This window comes from Pongo pygmaeus, chromosome 3 (genome assembly GCF_028885625.2).
Source record: "Pongo pygmaeus isolate AG05252 chromosome 3, NHGRI_mPonPyg2-v2.0_pri, whole genome shotgun sequence".
Taxonomy (NCBI): domain Eukaryota; kingdom Metazoa; phylum Chordata; class Mammalia; order Primates; family Hominidae; genus Pongo; species Pongo pygmaeus.
In genome coordinates, this window is record NC_072376.2 from 12498175 (window position 1) to 12503883 (window position 5709).

Genomic DNA, 5709 nt, shown 5'->3' on the forward strand with positions numbered 1-5709 from the left:
ATGACAAAGGAAAGGAATGTAAGATTGGCTTACATTTACATTATAAAATTAAATAATGTGGCCGGGCATGGTAGCTGATGACTATAGTCCCAAAGATTTGGGAGCCCAAGGTGAAAGAATTGCTTGAGTCTAGGAGTCTGAGACCACCCTGGGAAACATAGGAAGACCTCATATCTGCAAAAAAATAAAAAATAAAAATTTAAAAATGAGCTGGGCATAATGACAGATGCCTATAATCCCAACTACTTGAGAGGCTGAGGTGAGAAAATAACTTGAGACCGGGAAGTAGAGGCTACAGCGAGTTATGATCATGCCACTGTACTCTGGCCTAGGTGACAGAGTGAGACCCCATCTCAAAAGTTTAAAAAAGTAAATAATGTATTAAAGAATAAAAATTATGACTATCTCAATAGATGGAGGAAATAGTTATAATTCAGTACAATCAACATCTATTCATGATTTTTTAAAAATTCTTTTAGCAAACTAGAAACTCCCCTAACCTGATAAAAATAATTTACAAAAAGTCTACAACAAATATTATACTTAGTGGTAAAATGTCAGAAGTATTCCCATTGAAATTAAGATGATGTATTGGCAATCCTAGCTAGTAACATAACTTTGGAAAAAGAAGTAATTATAATGAAGAAATAAAATTTTCATTATCCAAAGCTGATATAATTATATGCACTGAAAATCCAAAAGAATTATAAATGAATTATTAACTTTAAAAAGTGGGTTTAGCAAATCTCTTGGGTACAAAAATCAATACTCAAAAATCAATGCAGTTAGTTGCTATATACCAGCTACTAAGTACAAAATTAAATAAAAAGGCAAAGATAACTTTCACAATAGTGTAATAAGTATCATGCACTTAAGAATATATCTAAGAAAAGATATACAAGACTACTTTTATATATACTTGAAAATTTTCATAACAAAAAGTTTAAATAATATAGGCTGTTTTAAGAGGGGGTTCAATTGGCTAATCAAATAAAAGAAAAATAAAACTGAACTCCTTACCTAACACCCTACACATAACAAGTAAAAGACTTCAACATAAATAGCAAAACTGTAAAATTTTAGGAGCTAATACAGGAAAAATATTTTTATTACCTCAGAAGAAAGAAATAGTTCATAAATCAAACATAATAAGCATTGTTATAAATAAAAATGTGATAAATAAAGTTACTTTAAATCATGAACTTCCGTCTATCAGAAGATACCACAAGGAGAGTGAAAAGACAAGCCAGAGTGGGGAAGAATATTTGTAGTGCAGATAGAATTTTTACATCTAAATAAGCAACCAAAAAAAGACTCACTTGTACCCAGAATGTATGACATATATCCATAAGCAAATGAGCGGTAGATTTGGAATGGGTACTTTGAAACAGGAGAAATTCAAATCATCAATAAACATATAAAAATTTATTTATCTTCTTAGAAATCAAGACAATGTAATTTAAAACAGCAGTTATCACTTTGTAACTAGCAGATGGGAAAAAATTTAAAAGTCTAACAATACCAAATCATGAAGAGGATGTAGAGTAGCAGGAGCTATCATACACTGCTGATGGAAATGCAAACTGATTTAACTAACTTAGATAATAGTTCAGCGTTTTATAATAATGTTAAAAATACATTATATTCATCTCCAAGTTACAAATTCCAAAGGACATGGTCACTCTTTTCCAAAGATCCTATCAGTTATAAAACACAACTGTATTGGTTTCCTTTCAGTGCGTAACAAGTGACCACAAACTTTGTGGCTTATAACAACACCAATTTTTATGCTCACTGTTCTCTTGGCCAGAAGTCTTTGCACGATATAACTGGTTCTCTACTCAGGGTGTCACAAGGCTGAAATCAAGGTGATGGCTAGGCTACCTTCCCATCTGGAGCCCAGTGTCCTTTTTCAAGTTCCTGTGGCTGTGGCAAGGTTCAGTTCCTTACAGATGTAGAACTGAAGGCTTCATTCTGTTGCTGGCTGGCAGCTAGGGGCAACTTTCCCAACTGCTTCCTTTACCCTGTGGCTCCCTCCATCTTTAAAACCAACAAGAGAATCTTTTTTTGTGTTGAATCCCTCTCATGTTTCTGAAATCTTTCACTAGGAAAAGCACAGTCCCTTTTAAGGATTCAGCTGATCAGGTTAGGTCCATTCAGAATAATCTGTTCTTTAAGTCAATTGTACCTTAGAACAGAGTCTAATCCCGGGAGTGACTATCTCATCATAGTCATATGCAAGGCGTATAAACTAGAGTGTGGGGATATCGAGAGCCATCTTAAAATTTTAATTTCATGCTAATTTTCCCAATTGTTTAGAATTAAAATGGAGTTTTGAGTTTTCTACTTTTATTTATTTATACTTGGCCTTATTTTATGGGCTAGACACTTTGCTAGGTGATGCATATTAGCTTATTTAATGTCTTAACAACTCTATGAAATAGGTACTATCCCCATTTTATAGATGAGAATGGTGAATTTCAGGTTGATGATAAGACTTCTCTAAGGTTACCGTGATAAAAATGGCAGAGCAAAGATTCAAACCAAGTCCTGTCTATCTTCAGAGTCCTCCTTAACCACCCTGCTAAACTCTCTCTGGCCAGTTTTCCTGTATGTAGTCTATCAAGAACAAATTCTCTTAGCTTCCAGCTGGCTTTGCAAACTGGAATCTGTTCTTACAACACATACGTATTTTTCTCTCTTTCTTTCATTGTCAAAAATCCTCTTTTTGACATTTGTCCTTGAATTTGTAGATTTCCCTTCACATCTCTACTACTGACCATTTTATTTAAACAATTACATCTCTGAATCACAGCCTTCTAAACCGCAGTGACTAAGTGTGATCATTTTAAATAGCAAATTGGCATTATTTATATTTTTACGTCAAATCCCAAAACATAGATGCTATGGTTTGAATGTGTCCTCAAAAAGCATGTGTTGGAAGCTTAATCCCCAATGCAACAATGTTGGGAGGTGGAGCTTAATAGGAAGTGTTTGGGTCATGAGGGCTGCACTCTCATGAAAGGATTAATGCCTGATATACTTTGGATATTTGTCCCCATCCAAATCTCATGTTGAATTGTAATCCCCAGTGTTGGAAGTGGGGCCTGGTGGGAGGACTTTGGATCATGGGGGTGGATCCCTCATGAATGACTTGGGCCATCCCCTTGGTGATATGTGAGCTGTTGATCAGTTCACACAAGATCTGGTCATTTAAAAAGGTGTGGCAACTCGCATACAACTCTCTCGTGCTCCTGCTTTTGCCATGTGATGTGCAAGCTCCTGTTCACCTTCCACCATGAGTAAAATCTTCCTGAGGCCTCCCCAGAAGCAGATTCCAGGACTGTGCTTCCTGTACACCCTGCAGAACTGTGAGCCAATTAAACCACGTTTCTTGTAAATTACCTAGTCTCACATATTTCTTTATAGCAATACAAGAACATCCTAATACAGGAAATTAGTACCAGGAGTGGGGCATTGCTATAAAGATACCTGAAAATATGGAAGTAGCTTTGGAACTGGGTAATTGGTAGAGGCTAGAAGAGCTTGGAGGGCACAGAAGAAGACAGGAAGATGAGGGAAAGTTTTAAACTTCTTAGAGACTGGTTAAGTGGTTGTGACCAAAATGCTGTTAGTGATATGAACAGTGAAGGCCACGCTGATGAGGTCTCAAATGGAAATGTGAAACTTATTAGGAACTGGAGCAAAGGTCACTCATGTTATGCCTTAGCAAAGAACTTGGCTGCATTGTGCCCTGCCCCTAAGGTTCTGTGGAAGTTTGAATGTCAGAGTGATAATTTAGGGTATCTGATAGAAAAAAAAAAAGGTAGAAAAGCATTCAAGACCTAAGGTTCTGTGGAAGTTTGAATGTCAGAGTGATAATTTAGGGTATCTGACATTAAAAAAAAAAAAAAAAGTAGAAAAGCATTCAAGATCTGTCCTGGCTCTTTCTAACAACCTATGCTCAGATGCAGGAGCAAAGAAATGACTTAAAGTTGGAACTTATACAATGGGAAGCAGAGCATAAAAGTTTGCAGAATTTGCAGCCTACCCATGTGGCAAAGAAAGTAAAAGCTTCCTTGGGAGAGAAATTTAAGCAGGATGTGGAGCAACTATTTGCTAGAAATATTTGCATAACTAAAAAGGAGCCAAGTGCCAATAGCCAAGACAACAAGCAAAAGGCCTCAAAAGCATTTCAGAGATCTTCTCAGCAGCCCCTCTCATCACAGGCCCTGAGGCCTATGAGGACTGAATAATTTCCTGGGCCAGGCCTACGGCCCCCCTGCCCTGTTCTGGCTTGAGACAATGTTCCCTACATCCTGGCTGCTCCAGCTGCAGCTCCAGGAGTTTGAGACCAGCCTGGGGAACATAGTGAGACCCCTATCTCTAAAAAAATAATTTAAAAAAGTTAGCCGGTGCATACCTGTAGGCCCAGCTACTTGGGAGGCTGATGCAGGAGGATCAAGTGGGAGGATTGCTTGAGCCCAGGAATTTGGGGCTGCAGTGAGCTATGATCAGGCCACTGCATTCCAGCCTGGGAGACAGAGCAAGACCCTGTTTCTAAAATAAATAAATAACCAAAAGACAAACATTTGTCTACTTAATAATGAAATATATATTAACATGCATTTTGCGATAGGTTGAATTGCATCCTCTACAAAGATATGTTGATGGCCTAATCTTTAGTACCTGTGACTATTTGGAAATGAGATCTTTGCTGATGATGGAGTTAAGATGAAGTTATGAGGGTGGGCCCTTAATTCTAGATAACCAGTGTCCTTATAAGAAGAGGAGAGAGAAGAATGCCACGTAAAAGAAAACACAGACACACAGGAAGAAGACAGTCATTAGAATCATAGGCAGAGATTGGAGTTATGCTACCAAATGCAAAGGAATGCCAGGAGCTATCAGAAGCTGGAAGAGGCAAGGCAAGATTCTCTCCTACAGCATTCAGAAGGATTATGGCTCTATTAACAACCTGATTTTGCATTTCTCACCTGCAGACCTGTAAGACAACAAATTTCCATTGTTTTAAGTCACTTAATTTGTTGTACTTTGTTACAGCAACCCAAGGAAACTAATACACCATCCTTCATTTTTTAACATAAATATTGTATACACCATTCTACGCTTTATTTTCTCACTTATGTGTGCTCATATTTAATTACACTAAAATGTGAATTTTGCTTTACTTTTTTTTGTTCTTTTTTTAGACACTGCAGTGAATGCATGTTTTACTTCTTATATTTTCTCCATCTGAAGACATTGATATTTTTATCAACTTATTTTCTGAACACTTTTAACCTGAAATTCACTGGATTTTTGTTTCCATATCCAGTTATTTTCTCTATTGGTCTCTATAGGATTATGCTAAATGGTTTTCTCTTGGCATTTTTCTCCTTCCTCTTCTGATCATCATTAGTGAAAATCTGTGAAACAAAATCAAGCTATTTCTCTGGCCCACTCAGGATAAATCCTCATTATTCACTCCTATTTCATATCATTTCAACTAAGCCAATTCTACGTTTTCTTCAAAGGGTTAATGTTTGCAACCCAACCCCTAGTATCAATACCCTTAGTTTAAAGTCTTTATTAAAGTAGTAGTATATGCTGAGCTCAGTGGCTCACACCTGTAATCCCAGCACTTTTGAGAGACTGAGGTGGGAGGATCACTTGAGGCCAGGAGTTTGAGACCAGCAACATAGCAAG